A 13,969-nucleotide genomic window follows, 5' to 3' on the forward strand; every position below is an offset into this window, starting at 1 on the left:
TTAAACAGGCTGAAGACTAACATCTATAATTAAAAATAACACATAAAGGCATCACTCATAAGTCCTGAATCATATGTAGGCATTTTCAGAATAGTTCAGATGATTGTTGCCTGCAAGTCTTTTGTGGTATAAATTTAAACGGCCATAGAAAATAACAGGACTGGAGGCTGAAACATGCTGTGCCAGTCTGAAAAACACCACAGGGTGTTATTTTTATACCTGTATGTACAACTCACAAGTCCAGTACATCAGTGAAATATTAAAGTACCGTTATTCCACTTGTACTTACATGTATACTAAAATATTTCAGAGGAAGACGTTATTATCTCGCCTAACTGTATAGTTCTTACTTTGCAGTAGGGCTGTGAATCTTTGGGAATCCCACGATTCGATTCAGAATCGATTCTTGGGGTCACGATTCGATTTTTTTTTTTTCCGATTCTTTCAAATCCAAACGATTCGATTGAAAAACGATTATTTTCCGATTCAAAAACGATTCTCGATTCAAAACGATTCTCAGGATCTACTCCAGTCTGCTGGCATGAAAGCAGAGTACATTTATAAAGATTTTATAATTACAAAGGTTTTATCGTGAATGAATGAATTATTTAATCATGAATTTGAAGCAGTTTCTCTCCACTGCGCTGTATGGTCACGGGTCTTTTGCGATGAAACAAGCGATGGTTTTTGTTATCATCTTTGCCCGTTCACAATTGAGTGGCAGTTTTTCAAAGTGGTGAAGCGTGCGCTGATCAGCTGGTCATGTTGGCGCTGTCTTCACTGGATTATCCAATTCTACCAACAACTCTGGGTGATGTCTTTCCAGGTGAGAACGGGAATTTGAAGTATTCCCGAAATACTTTACCGTTACAATCTCTGCAAATCGCATGAGTCATGTCGTGCCCTTTCTTACCCGGGCCGGGTTGACGGTAAAATCCAATGGTTGCTTTCGAAGACCGCGGAGGCGGTTGGATTTCTTTTTTTCTTCATCCTCCATAATTTAGCGGCGCAACAACAAACACCGTATCACGACACTACACACCCCCCTGTAGCCTACTAGGCTTGCGTGCCTGTACATAGCCCACGCTGCTTCCTTGTTTTGCCTACCACTATGGTGGCTGAGAAGGCACACCCGCACCTGCAAAAAAAATCGATTTTTTTTTGAAAATGAGAATCGATTCTGAATCGTTCAATGTTAGAAACGCGATTCGAGCTCGAATCGATTTTTTTCCTGCACCCCTACTTTGCAGTACAATTTTGAACCATCCATCCCAGCCACTCGTTCTCCATCACTCACTGGTTGAGGTATTAGGTCTGAGAGTGTGTTCTTTCAGAAGCCCAGACTGGTTCTCAGCAGGAACCAAGCAGAACATCAGTGAATGTGTACTAAGCTGTGCACGCAAACGAGCAGCGCCTGGGCTACTTACAGAAGCTCAGCATTGAGTGTACAGGTGTTGTGGAGGTCTGCACACGGTGTCCTTTGGTGCCATAACTGCTGTTGGATGCAGAGAGGTAACATTTGAGAGTCCACGTTACGATGCTGGAGCGATGGCGGTGGTTGGAGGCCAGCTTGGGAGCGTTTGTGTTTCTCAGTGTTGTCGGGATTAGCCAAAACCCACATTCAGTCATTCCTGAATGAGAAACTTTCCCCACGAGCTACACTACACAACCTACCAGCATTAAGCTACTGTAGCTTATATGTGTAACATATAACCATTAGTTACACACACAATAAGACCCAGAAGGAGTTGGCTAAGTGAGTCGCTGTTCTCACATCAGCAGCAGACAGCTGCCACAGTATGTAGTTTAGTGGGTGGATAGCCAATGTTAGCTCGGCAGCAGCACTGGGTCCAACAACTTTAGGTGGAAATCCAGACACCCCCCCACACACACAATTATTCATTTCCAGTCAAATGTTCACATTTTTGTAATATTCGATCATATAATCAAACTTTGACAGTCCTGCCTGGCTTAGCGTTGACTCACTGCCGTTATGGTTTGGGTTAAAACACTCCTTCAGAAAATTAACCCAAACCAAAGGCTCCTTAAAAACAAGGTCACAGTGAGACCTTTCAGCAGCTTCGGCGAAACGGCAGCATTTGATGCCTAGGAAGGAGAAGCAGGTAGAACATTTCATGATTTCACCAGAAGTTTGACGGCTGTACTTAGGAAAGCAGTTTAATGCAGACGGTGTAGAGCAGTGGTCAGTGTGAGAGTCCTGAACAGGAAAGGTGTGCAAACATCTTCATGCAAAGCTTAACGACACTACTATATATACTATGTAACTATAAACTATATACAATCTGCTGATTAATAGCCTGTCACACACACAGTCTTTATTTGAGTGGGCTGTCCTTGTGTATCGATGGCTGCCTGAGTCTAGTTTGTCATTTATTTTTATAGTTTCAGCCGTCTGAGAAGACGATGCAGTCCGTTTACTGTTGGACAATCCTTCACTTTTACTACCCACCTTCTGTCCTTCCACCTGACGTCCTGCTGGTCCTGGATGTTGGTCAGTTGTGTCTCGTTCTGCTGCCGGACAGACTCAAACTCCACCGTCTCAGACCGCATCCAGCAGAGGTGCACCTTTTTCTGCTCGAGATGCTTCTCTAATCAGAATCTGCAACAGGTGGAAAACGGCGCCGCTACACTGATCACTTAGAGAGCAGAACAAGGACTATAACTGCAAATGTGATTTATTCAATTATTCAAATAAGCATCAGTGCACCCCCTTCCAAACACACATACACACACGGGCCCCCCACTGTCACTGTGGCTGCTAATACAGTCTGATTTTTGTGGGAAACACCATCAATTTACATTCAGCAAGTTTTTCTTGAAGCTAGTGTAAAAGATGACGTAGCCACCCACTGGTTACTGAGTTTCCACTATGAAGCCTCGAGCTGAGCGTTGGTGGTTCGATCTCGCTGTGAAACTGCACGTTCATTGGCTAAAGACTTTGATTGTACCCTCTAATCCTCCTGATCCTTTCCAGCTCTAATAAATGACCATCATTTACAAAGTGAACTTCATGGTTTATTAACTCTGTCGTAAAAGTTGGGGATTGAGCCCATAAAGGAGCAGTGAGGTCATAGAAATAGTGAGCTGGGGGCCATTTTTCCAGACCTCTGTCCTACTTTTTCTTTTTGGACGGGTTTTTGTTTTTTCTTTACCAAAGTGAGGCTCCCACTGTCAGACCCACCTACAGGCATGCAAGCACAAATAGATATAGTTATAGCAAATGAAATTCACAGCTCATCATAAGTCTCGACCTTGACTAATGGATCTTTACATCCCGTACCCCTTTACCATTTAAGCACAGTTGCAGACGAAGCAAGTGAGCCCAGAGAGCCTGTGCTGTGAGCTCTGAGTCGATGTGCTCTGGTTTAAATTGTGTGTTTTGAAATGTGAGCTGAGGTATTAGGATCGTCACCCTTTGTGCGTCGCTTTGTCTGCTTAAACCGCGACCAGGGTGCCTGATGTTCAGAGCCCTCTGCCTCCAATTAGCACGTTTCCAGAGACCCCGATGCGGTCTCGCCTCTCATCTTTAAAACAAAGGTGCAGAAACGCTGCAGATCCAGCCTGTGATACGGGATAATGGCTTCTTAAAAAAGACTGTGAGCAGCAGCTAAAACTTCTCACGACTGGGTGTTAATTAACATCCCTCCTAATTTTGATGGTATTTTACAAGCTATTTTTAGATCTCTGGCTCTCACCCCCGACTCTTCTTTCCCGTGCTTGACTTCCTTAAGATCTGGAAATTAAGTCATTTGTACAAAATTTCAGATGCTCACTGAAATATGTCACATTTAATAAATCATTAAACTGCCTTTTTCTCGCATTCTGGTCTCACAAAGGGAACTCTGGGCCTGGCTCAGACTTATGTGCGACTCCTGGCTGTAAAATCAGAGCCTGCTGTGATATTTTTTTAAGGTAAACACAGCCTTGTTCCTATAACCAGCAGCCTTTCTGCCTCAGATATGTACATCTCTGTTCCTGTTGCTGAGTGTTGCTCTCCCCTGCCAGCTGTGGCTCACTTATATAACATTTGTAGTTGGTTTTATTGGCTCTGCAGCAGTCGGACATCTCAGGCTCTGCCAGGAGATCAGAGAATCTGTGCAGCTGGTGAAATATGTTCTCAGCTGTGCTGTGAGGCGTCATAATGTTCAGGGTTACAGTACCTGCACTGAAACACATTATGATTCTGCAGAGCTGGTTGGAGCGCCCACACAGAAAGCTGCAGAGAATGAGGCTCTGTCACTGAGGTTAGCGGGTCAAGACTCACGTTGTTTTTTAAATTAAGTGTACAAGAAGGAGTTCTGGTGTTTCTGACCCGTCTTCACATCCTGCACATCCCTCATAATATGCACACTCACACTGAAAACCTGCAGCATGCCTCAAACATGTCAGAAACCAGAGTGCATGCATCGGGCTCGCAGGCAGGATGCAGGCGTCTGAGTGTGCACAGGCCGAAGGGGGGGTTCATGCTGCCAGGAGTAACGGGATATATTTTTCTGTGCAGTGCTTATCAGTTTGATTTTTCTGTTTCAGGAATCTTTCAGAGGAAATTGGAAAAATGTACAGTCAAGCTTTTTAATGTAACCCCCCCCCCCCCCCCCCCCCTTAATTATTTTTATTCTTTAAATGAAACACATATTTGTATGAATCATTACAAATAGGAAAGTGTTATTTATGCATGGTTGCTTGAGAGAATAGGTTCCAGGGACCCACCTCAGTTTGAATCTGATTGGCCTGTAGAAGCAGCAACTTCCTGTTTTATTGCTTACATCACGTGTCAGACTCGAGGTCTGCGGGCCACGTCTGGCCCGCGATATAATTTTATACGGCCCGCAAGGTGATTTCATTTAGCTATTATTAATGGCCTGCGGGTAAATAGTGCTCCCACCACTTATACTACAAATCCCATAATGCATTGCAACAGCTACTGCGCAGGCCAAGACCTGTGCACCAACTCATTTTCCATGTTGCCAGTGACACATTGATCAGTGATCAGTGGATAGAAACATCGGTCAGCAGTTTTTACAGTAACATTTAAGCTGCCTGATCCCCAAAAATGGCCAAATGAAAAGTGGAAAACAGGGATTTTTCCAAACAGGTGAGGCAGAGGACCTGATCACTGACATCAGAGAGGTAAACCATCTGTGTCACAAGCACCGTGACAGACTGAACTTTATAAGGGCCAAAGGTTTAAATTACTGGCAGTTTTGGAGGAAATAGCCTCTGAATTTGGTGACGTGCCTTATACACAGGTGTGATGAGCTACCTGAGGAAAGACTCAGCAGGGCTCTGCGATGAAAGGTGGCCGTGAGAGTCGGCTTTTCTCTGCGACATAATGAAGCTTCAGTGACTGGACAGCGTGATTACGAGTTTGACCCCCCCCCCCCCAAAAAAAAAAAAATCAGCTGCGCTTTTTGCAGATAAGCTCGACACACTGCACAGTTTACGCTGCGTTTTTCCGACTTGTGAAGCGCAGAAATTCACATCACAGTCTGTACCTGAAAAATTTGCACATTTTCATCAGCTTGATATATTTTCAATGTTCTTGATGCTATTTTTAAAGAAAAATATAATTTTATATTTTATTTAATGTGTTGAGGAAAAAGTTTCTGTTTTCTGTCCATTCAGATTCATATTGCTGAGTAAAATTATTATTTTTAATCCTGCTCGGCCCACGACTGTCTCCAGTTTTTGCCCGTCCTGTGACTGAGTTTGACGCCCGTGGCCTACATGGAAAACCAAACCAATATTGTGGGATAGATTCGTAGATGGTTTAAGACATGGATGCAGCTTCCTGGTCGGAGTAAAGAAGTAGAATCTGAAAGTGTCTGCGTACAGCTCTCAGTTCTAGCACAATCAAGCAGGCACCAGCTTGTAGTTATAATTTATAAAGACACGGACCGCTAACATACCAGAATAAAATCAGCAAAATAAAAATCTCTGTTCTGATGCATTCATCCAATCAGCCAGCCCTGATGATCAGACATTATGTGAGCGTAGCAGCATTTACACTGTTTTGCAGCTGACTGCTGTAGCTGTGGCATTTAGTTTGCAGCACACTGAGGTTCTCCATGTTGAAGGCCTCCAACAGGGACACTGATAGGTTTGGTTACTTTGGTCAGAGCGGTTTGGTTTCCACTGCTGTTTGCCTGTTAGCAGAAAGCCTTGATTCTGATCAACTCTGAGGGAAAAGAGCATTAAACTTTGATTTACCAAGCCAAGTGATATTTATTTATTTTTGTGTAGCCCAAAATCACTTATGAAGTTTCAAAGGGCTTCACAGGCATAAAAACATATTAAGAAAAGGAGAAAATGGTAAAAGAATTAAGTCACTAACATACTGAAATTGCTAAACATACAAAAACTCAATAAAATCTTTGGCTGTTTCCAAGTTTGGACTCATACAGGCTGCATCCTGACAGCAGAGCTGTGAGTGAGCTGCAGCCTCCTGAAAGTCTTTAGGAATCGTAGTAATGCAGCACTCGAGACAGACAGGAAATGACTGGGAAATAGTTCTTTGCTTCAATTTACAGTCACATTTCTGTAAAGACAACCTGCCCACAAGAGCGAGTAATACACCCAGTAACCCCAGCTCCTAGCCCCACATCCTGGAGAAAAATAATCTCTCAGCTGCTCCTGTGAGGAGCTGAGACCCCCATCTGGCTGCCCCTCCATGAACCTGGTTCTGCTGGAGGTTCTTCCAAGGAGGTCGTCTGATTGAACCCCAGCAATCAGACGATCCTCTAACAGTGTAGGGTTTTCACCTGGCAATAAAAAGCATTCAGGTGACTGCTACTGTGAGTTGTTTCTATATAAATAAAATGAATCTGGGCCTCGTTTGATCTGGTGTGGAATTATTCACATCCACATATTTGGTTTAGAAAATGGGTCCAGGTTTGGGAGCAGCACGAGGCGTGTGCTGGTTTGGTTTGTTTTGGAGGAAATATTAATGAGTTTGATGGTGTTGTTGGGAACTTTTTAATATAGTTCTGACTGCTGTGGTACAAGCTAAAATCAGATGTAGTGTAGGGAGTGTTGGACCTCACAGAGCTAACAAAGCTGCAAATCCTGAATCCTAAACTGGAGTCTGGTCGAGCACTCGGGCTTCAGTCTTCTTGTATTTGAATTAGCATGAAGCTAAATGGATGAATTGCAGATACATTGCAAAGACAACCTTCTAAGGTATTGTTTAGAGTGAACTGACGCCCTGTACCCCCCCCACGCTGAACGGCACACCTCCCTCTGGGTCTGCATGAGTGTGACACACAGGCAGCTCTGCTGCATTAACATCTAATTTAGTGAGATCTGCACACAATGAAACGTTTCCTCTGCGTTCAGCACTCAGGAAGGCGACGCTCACACTTTTACTCGTCCTCATCGTGCAGAGCTGTAATGTGGAAGGTGAGGCGGTGTCATACTGCAGGTAAAGTTGATAATTTCTAAAACGCGCGCCTGTTTTAGGAGAGCGGCTCATTACCTGAAGGTCATTCAGCTTTGTCTGTCAAACAGAGCCGATCTGTACTGTGATACGAGGTTTTATATAACCCACTCACTCATTATAATATAATAATCCAGCCCTTATCCTTATCTACGCAGGAAATTTACAGATCTTTACAGCAGTCTTCTTGTGTATTCCTGGTTGGAAAATAAAAACTGAACTCATGGTTTTTATTTTCATTAGTTTTTGAGCTGTTTTACTTTAGTTTGCACACTTCGCTTCAGAAGCCAGTCCCAAGTGCTGGAAACCGTGTCATCCCCAGCGCTTGGATTATTATGAGAGTCTGCGTTGCCTTTTGTCAGCAGATCAAATGTTGGTGAGAAAAGCTTTGTATGAGAGAGCAGCCCTTTTTTCCTTCTTCCCATCCCGCCTGGTGCAGGCTCACAGGATTGCACAGGGCATTATTTGAAGCCTTGTATGAACATAAAAGCCTGCTCATAAAAGTTCCCTGCAGTGAAAACGACCTAAATAAACACAGCCCTGAAATAAAACTCTCCCCAGGTTCATCTAACCTTTCCTCAGAGCGGAGGACGGGGACAGGAGAGGCTAGAAGAGGCATTAGGGACCGAGTACCTGAGCACGGGATGGTTTTGTAGTGGCGAATGCAGCTATTTGGTGGATGGAGCTGTCCAGAGTGCATTACAGCAGCATGAGTGGTTGCATTTTTAGCCAGGCTACAGTCTGACCTGTGACTCTGGTAGTGTTGGTGGTGTTTCAGTCCCACTGGGAATGGAACCAGTAACACTTCTGCCTTCCTGCACACGCCGTCGCACACAGTGGCACAGGCCGTCTGTGGAGGGTTTTCTATTAGAATTTCAATCAGATTTCTGAATATATGTTGAGCTGTGAAGCTGTTTGTTTGTCTGAATGCATCATTCATTCATACCTGAGTCACCTACTGTGGCTCACGCAATCCCAGCAATCTCTTACTACAGCTTCTATCCTGCCAGTTGTTTCTAGTTTCCAATCTTCTGACTGACACCGGCTTTACTGCATCTCCTCATGCCTCCTGCAGGTATTTGCTGCCTTTCTATATACGGCCATATTCCACAGAACAGCATAATACAAAGTAAACATGTCTGAAAATGTGATCTCCAGTATGGAAAATACTGTCATTCAGGCCATTCTCACTCCAGAGGCGTCCGAGACTCACGATATTTACAGGGTTTCTGTCACAGCACAGTTTTTTTTATTTATTAATTCAAATTTTATTTGTAAGCTCAGTTTAACTCCTCACAGAGCGACACTTAAAGGACTCCTTGGTGTCATATTTACAAGCAGTGGGTGAGTCTAATTTTTCAGTTTTGTAACGACCAGTTTGTGACAGCAAAGTTTAAAACACAAAGCTTCCAAACAGGACAGGAAACACACTCAGGCTAACTAACGTGTGACCTTCTCCACCATCACCTCTTTATCCTCCTACTTTGTGCTTTTTAAAGAAGGCCTCTTATCTCTTGGTGTCTAATAATCGAGCAGCCGGTGCATCAAAGCATGCGACATTTTGTGTCGTCCTCTGTGAAACCAGCTGTAACTGACAGAACAATAAAAGAGCGAGCAGAGCGTCTGCAAGATGTGCCAGAACCAGCCTGATCTGCAGAGGCCCCGACCCACAGGGGAGCCTCTGCAGACCTGAGAGGGCTCTACTCCATGCTGCAAAATATGAAGCACGAGGGGGACCAGCCCAAGATTAGGTGGTTCGCATTATTGTTGTTTGGCCTCAGCAGGACAGACTATAAGATGTGTAATAAACACTATTACCAGTCCACTCAGCTGTTACCAGACATGAGCTGCTCCACACAGCTAACTAGCATAACCAGCATGTGTCTAAGAGTAATTAGCATAGCATTACATAATGCACTTATCAAATCTATTCCTCAACTGCTATTTTCCATCCCGTACTCACACACATGCTGCTTACACCAACACAAAGCACCACAAAAAGGACACAGTTAGACTGCAGTTCACCACAAAGCATGCCTGACGTAGCAGTGCTGTCCTTGCAGTTACAGTGATTAAGGATCCCCTCATTTCTTTGCCATGTCTGCCACTTAATCCCACCCCCTCCTGGTGCATGTGCTCCTACATCCATGCACAGTCTCTTTTACAATCCTTTGATGCTTCTGTTGGTAAAGTAGTGAGTGCTGAACAGCAGTGGTGGTGGGATGGTCACGACATGGACGGCGGCTTCGGTTTCACAGCCGTTCACGCCTCTACTTTCCACAGGTCTCCTTCAGATTTCAGTCAGTGTAAACCTAAACTGCAGCTTTCCTCATTTTAATTCTTATTGTTGGCTTAAAAAAAACATATTTTAAACACACATAATTTGCTTTGTTTTTCATGTAACTTGCGATAATTAAAGAACGCTCCCTGCAGGTCTGTTACGCATTGAAAAAATCAGCCAGATGTAATAAAAGTGTCACGTCACACTTGTTGGCAGATACTCGATATTAAAAGCCGGGGTCAGGATTGTGGGATCTTTGTGGTCCTTGTTATCTAATTAGGGACATGTAAGATCCCGCCGTGTAACCGATCCCCTCTCTGTGCCTGTCCTCGAAGTCGACGTGTATTTGCTGCACAGCCGCTGTCGGGCTCGACCCTCCTCTGTTATAAATAACCAGTCTTCATAAGCAACCAAGGTTATTTGTACTCTGCTCACAACATGCACTACATTTGTACCACGTCACTGAACCGCAGTGAAACTAATTTTGCTTTTGTTGCTTAATTCTTGCAAACATTTGTCTTTGGCAGGAGTTTAATGATGTTAATGGCTGTTTGCTGGAATCAAATGAAACGCACTCGCAGAGTTTTTGTTCTGAGATTGGAGAGTGCGTTTTAATTTATTGTCCTATAATGTGGGCGTTTTGAAGCCCTTTGAGACTCTAACTGTGATTAAGGTTTATGCAAATAAACCTGACTCAAAGAGAGTGCATGCATTTAACGTACCGATTATTTATTATGGAGGCTTTTTGGTGTGAAGCGCGTCAGTCCGATGATAAAAGTTGTGTAGAAAGTGTATTTTTAGCAGCCTTGCTTACTAGTGCTCATTCCCTGGCCTGCTTTTTATTTTTTTAATCATCATTGTCTTTTTGTCACACGCTGAGCTCACCATCTGCCGCTGCCGCAGCACCGTCAACGTCCTTAAAAAGTCATTGCTGAATTCTTAATTATCTTGCTTTAATCGCCTTCCCTCTTCAGGGAGATGAAAGGTTATTAGAAAATGAGCCCACACGGGGATTTTATTAAAACTGAAGCACAGCTCTGTATGCAAGTATGTACAGGCACGGATGGTGATGTGGGTCCTGTTGTCCTTGTGCCGTGTGATTCCCTTTTTATGGCTGAAGCGACAGCCGCCACGCTCGGTTTCTTCCTCCGGCTGCGCGCACGTCCGTTCTGCGTGACTTGTCTGTGTCTGTCAGGTCCCGTTTGTTTGGACACGCCACCTGAGAGTTTTTGGACTGCGATTGATTTTAGATCGTTCAACAGTTCCGATCAATTCCTCTTCTCCTCATAAAATTTCAATTTAGGAAAACAAGATGGTCAATGAGAGAAGTTAGTTTTCACTCAGAGACATTTGCACTGATGGAACATATGATTACGTTCAAAAGGAGGCTCACCTTCTAATAAATAATACTGTGACTATGAAAAAGTGGCACAATAATCAGCTGCCTCTGTTGTGGATGGCTCCGGTGTCTTGGACTGCAGTTTGCGACAGTCGTCCTTGTCGTGCTCTGCAGCTTTGGTGAGATCAGCGTAGCAGCACGCGAAGCTGTGCTCCACCTGCTGCAGGTCCTGGTTGGGGTGGTCTGTTGTTCACGATGGTGGAGTTGGACACTTCCTGGATGAGGGACTCTCTTAGGAGGCAGCTGAAAGACATTAATGACCACGAGATCAGTGACCTGGTCAGGGAGGGAGGGAATGAGGAGACAGGAAGCTGGTTAGCAGTGACTCGGGAATTGTTCACTAAAGTGTTACATTATTGGATGGATGGAAAAAGTAAAATAAATATACTTGGAGAGCCATTAATACACCTGCACAGCCTAAATAGCCCAATTAATGTCCAAATTAAGCTTTTGGGCAGAAAGTGAGGCTGGCCTGGTTTGTGGGTCATTAGTTGGCAGGCAGTTCAGGATGTGAAGATATTTTCCAAAGCTCACAATTTCCCTTCTCTCAGTAGTTTTGGGTATTTCACTGGCAAAAAGAGCTACAAAAATATTCTATATCATCAGGTTTAAATGGCCCACAGCAGTGAGATTTCATTTTTGCTCTAGTTAAAAATCACTCGAGTGACTCGACGTGTTTACTTCCACAAGTTTTCCATCATTTTGTCTCCAGATGTGTCACTTAAATGAGTGTAAAGTAATCCATGGCCTGCCAATCTGTCTGTCTGCCAGCAAAAGAAGTTGTAACACATCACCTTACTGTGTCCTCCATCCTCTTCCTCCTCAGTAATCCATCACTGACACTCAGTCAAGTCACATTTTCATATCAGAGACGTGTAAACCAGATTAGAGCTGAGATGCAGCAGGAAAGTGGAGCGAGGAGGCCTGAATCCTGTGGCAGAAACGCAGCTCTGTCTCTGCTCTTAGTGTGAGACGGGGGCTCGTTAGCATTCATGTGTTGCGTTCCTGGTCTCTCACACGTAGCAACATCCTCCATTATTGAGCAGTAGTAAATGCTTTGAAGTTGTGCTGTTTGGGGAGTTCGTGCTCCAAAAGAGAGTAGGAGTGGGGACGCGAGGCTTTGAAAGGCAGAAATCTCAGCTAGTTATTGTGTTGTATTGATCAAAATCCTTTTTCCTGATATTTCTCTGCACACTGTTGCTCTGTTTTCTCTTTTTACTGGGTGGTAAAAACTGCAGTTCCACGTAAAGCAAAGGAAGGCAGAGCTGCTGCAGCATCAACCTGCTCTGCTCTGTCATTGAAAACAAGGTCAAGGTGACGGAGAATCTAATTGGTGCTCGGCTTGACCCCGCCGTTTCCCCTGGGATGTTTTACAGCAGCGCTGCTCACTCTCCCTCCTGCACCGCCGCGGTCACGTGGTTGCACCACGAGCTCCGGTTCACATCTCATTAGCATTTGACAGCGTGGGCAAAAGCTGCAGCTTCATCTAATGCGTTTAATGGTGAGGCTATATTCAGGGTAATTTAATTAATGCTTTAGTGTGAGTCTCTGGTCAGATAACATTAAAACAATTTCACAGCAGCATCACAATCAAAGCGCTCTGTTTCAAATTGTTAATGGCTGATTTATTTTTATTCATAATGGGGAGTGCATTTTTGAAATCAGCCATAGTAATCATAAAGCACCATCAGTGGGTCAGTCACTAGATTAATGTGGCCAAATTACTTATAGTTATGATATAAGCTTTTTATATATATATATATATATATATATATATAAACACACACGAGCTGGGTGTTAAGATGAATGTATCTGTTATTGGGTGTGTTTCTCTATAAATTTGCTAGTTTTGCTGCGTGCTTCAGAATTCAACTCGGGGAAGAATTTTAATGTAAAGATGCTGAATAGCGCCACACAGTGGTGCCTGCTTCCTGTGGTGGAACATCCATCCATCCATCCATTCGCTTCCACTCATCCTGTTCAGGGTCCCAGGAGCCCATCCCAGCTGTCATAGGGCACCTTAGCCAAGGTGGAATCGAACCCAGGCAGCAGTGCTAACCACTGTGCCACTGTGCTGCCCTGTGGTGGAACAGCTTCCTATTAATCACATTGGACAGAAATTGGCTGCAGGTCCTGTGATAGCCCTCAGTGAATGGAGCTAAAGGGCTAAAATCCTTATCCTACCTCCAGACGAGGGTTTGAATCCGCCCTGACGCCATTTTACTGCTCCTTCCTCTCGGTCTCTCAAAACCTCAGCGCTGAAATAGGGATACAAAAAGTCAAGAGTGGTGCATGATGGGTAGCTTAAACAGTGTGTAAGTTAAATACAGGAGTGGTGTCTCTCTTCCACAGTGTGTCTTTTGTCCTCTCTCCCCCCTCACAGCAGATGACCCCCCCTCCCTGAGCCTGGTTCTGCTGGAGGTTTCTTCCTGTTTAAAGGGAGTTTTTCCTTCCCACTGTCACCAAGTGCTGCTCATAGGGGTTTTGGTTGTCTGTGTTATTGTAGGGTCTTTACCTTACAATATAAAGCACCATGAGGCGACTGATACCAGCCGTGTCAGATTTACATGTCCTGCCATCACGTATAAAGTGATTGAGTTTGTGGAAAGATGAGTGTCTGTTATCTTTGCTTCACTCTGAAAGTTATCTCATTTTTTCAGTTTCTTGTTTTAAAGCTTCACAAATATTTGTGATAAATAGATGTGTGACATGTAGTACAATGGCCGGACATTTGGGATTATCATTTAAGTCTCGATAATGCAGCTTCACATTTATAGCATGTAGCTGCTGTTTATTTAGAGCAGCTTAGAATAAGCTTTAAATCCTGGTTCAC

General features: G+C 44.0%; 1 protein-coding gene across 3 annotated transcripts in view; it reads left to right on the forward strand.

Annotated features, from left to right (window-relative positions):
- LOC115775961 (spermatid perinuclear RNA-binding protein-like) overlaps window positions 1–13,969 on the forward strand; it is a 91,496-nt gene that overhangs the window by 23,586 nt on the left and 53,941 nt on the right. The window lies entirely within an intron of this gene.

The sequence above is a fragment of the Archocentrus centrarchus genome, unplaced genomic scaffold (genome assembly GCF_007364275.1).
Source record: "Archocentrus centrarchus isolate MPI-CPG fArcCen1 unplaced genomic scaffold, fArcCen1 scaffold_26_ctg1, whole genome shotgun sequence".
Taxonomy (NCBI): domain Eukaryota; kingdom Metazoa; phylum Chordata; class Actinopteri; order Cichliformes; family Cichlidae; genus Archocentrus; species Archocentrus centrarchus.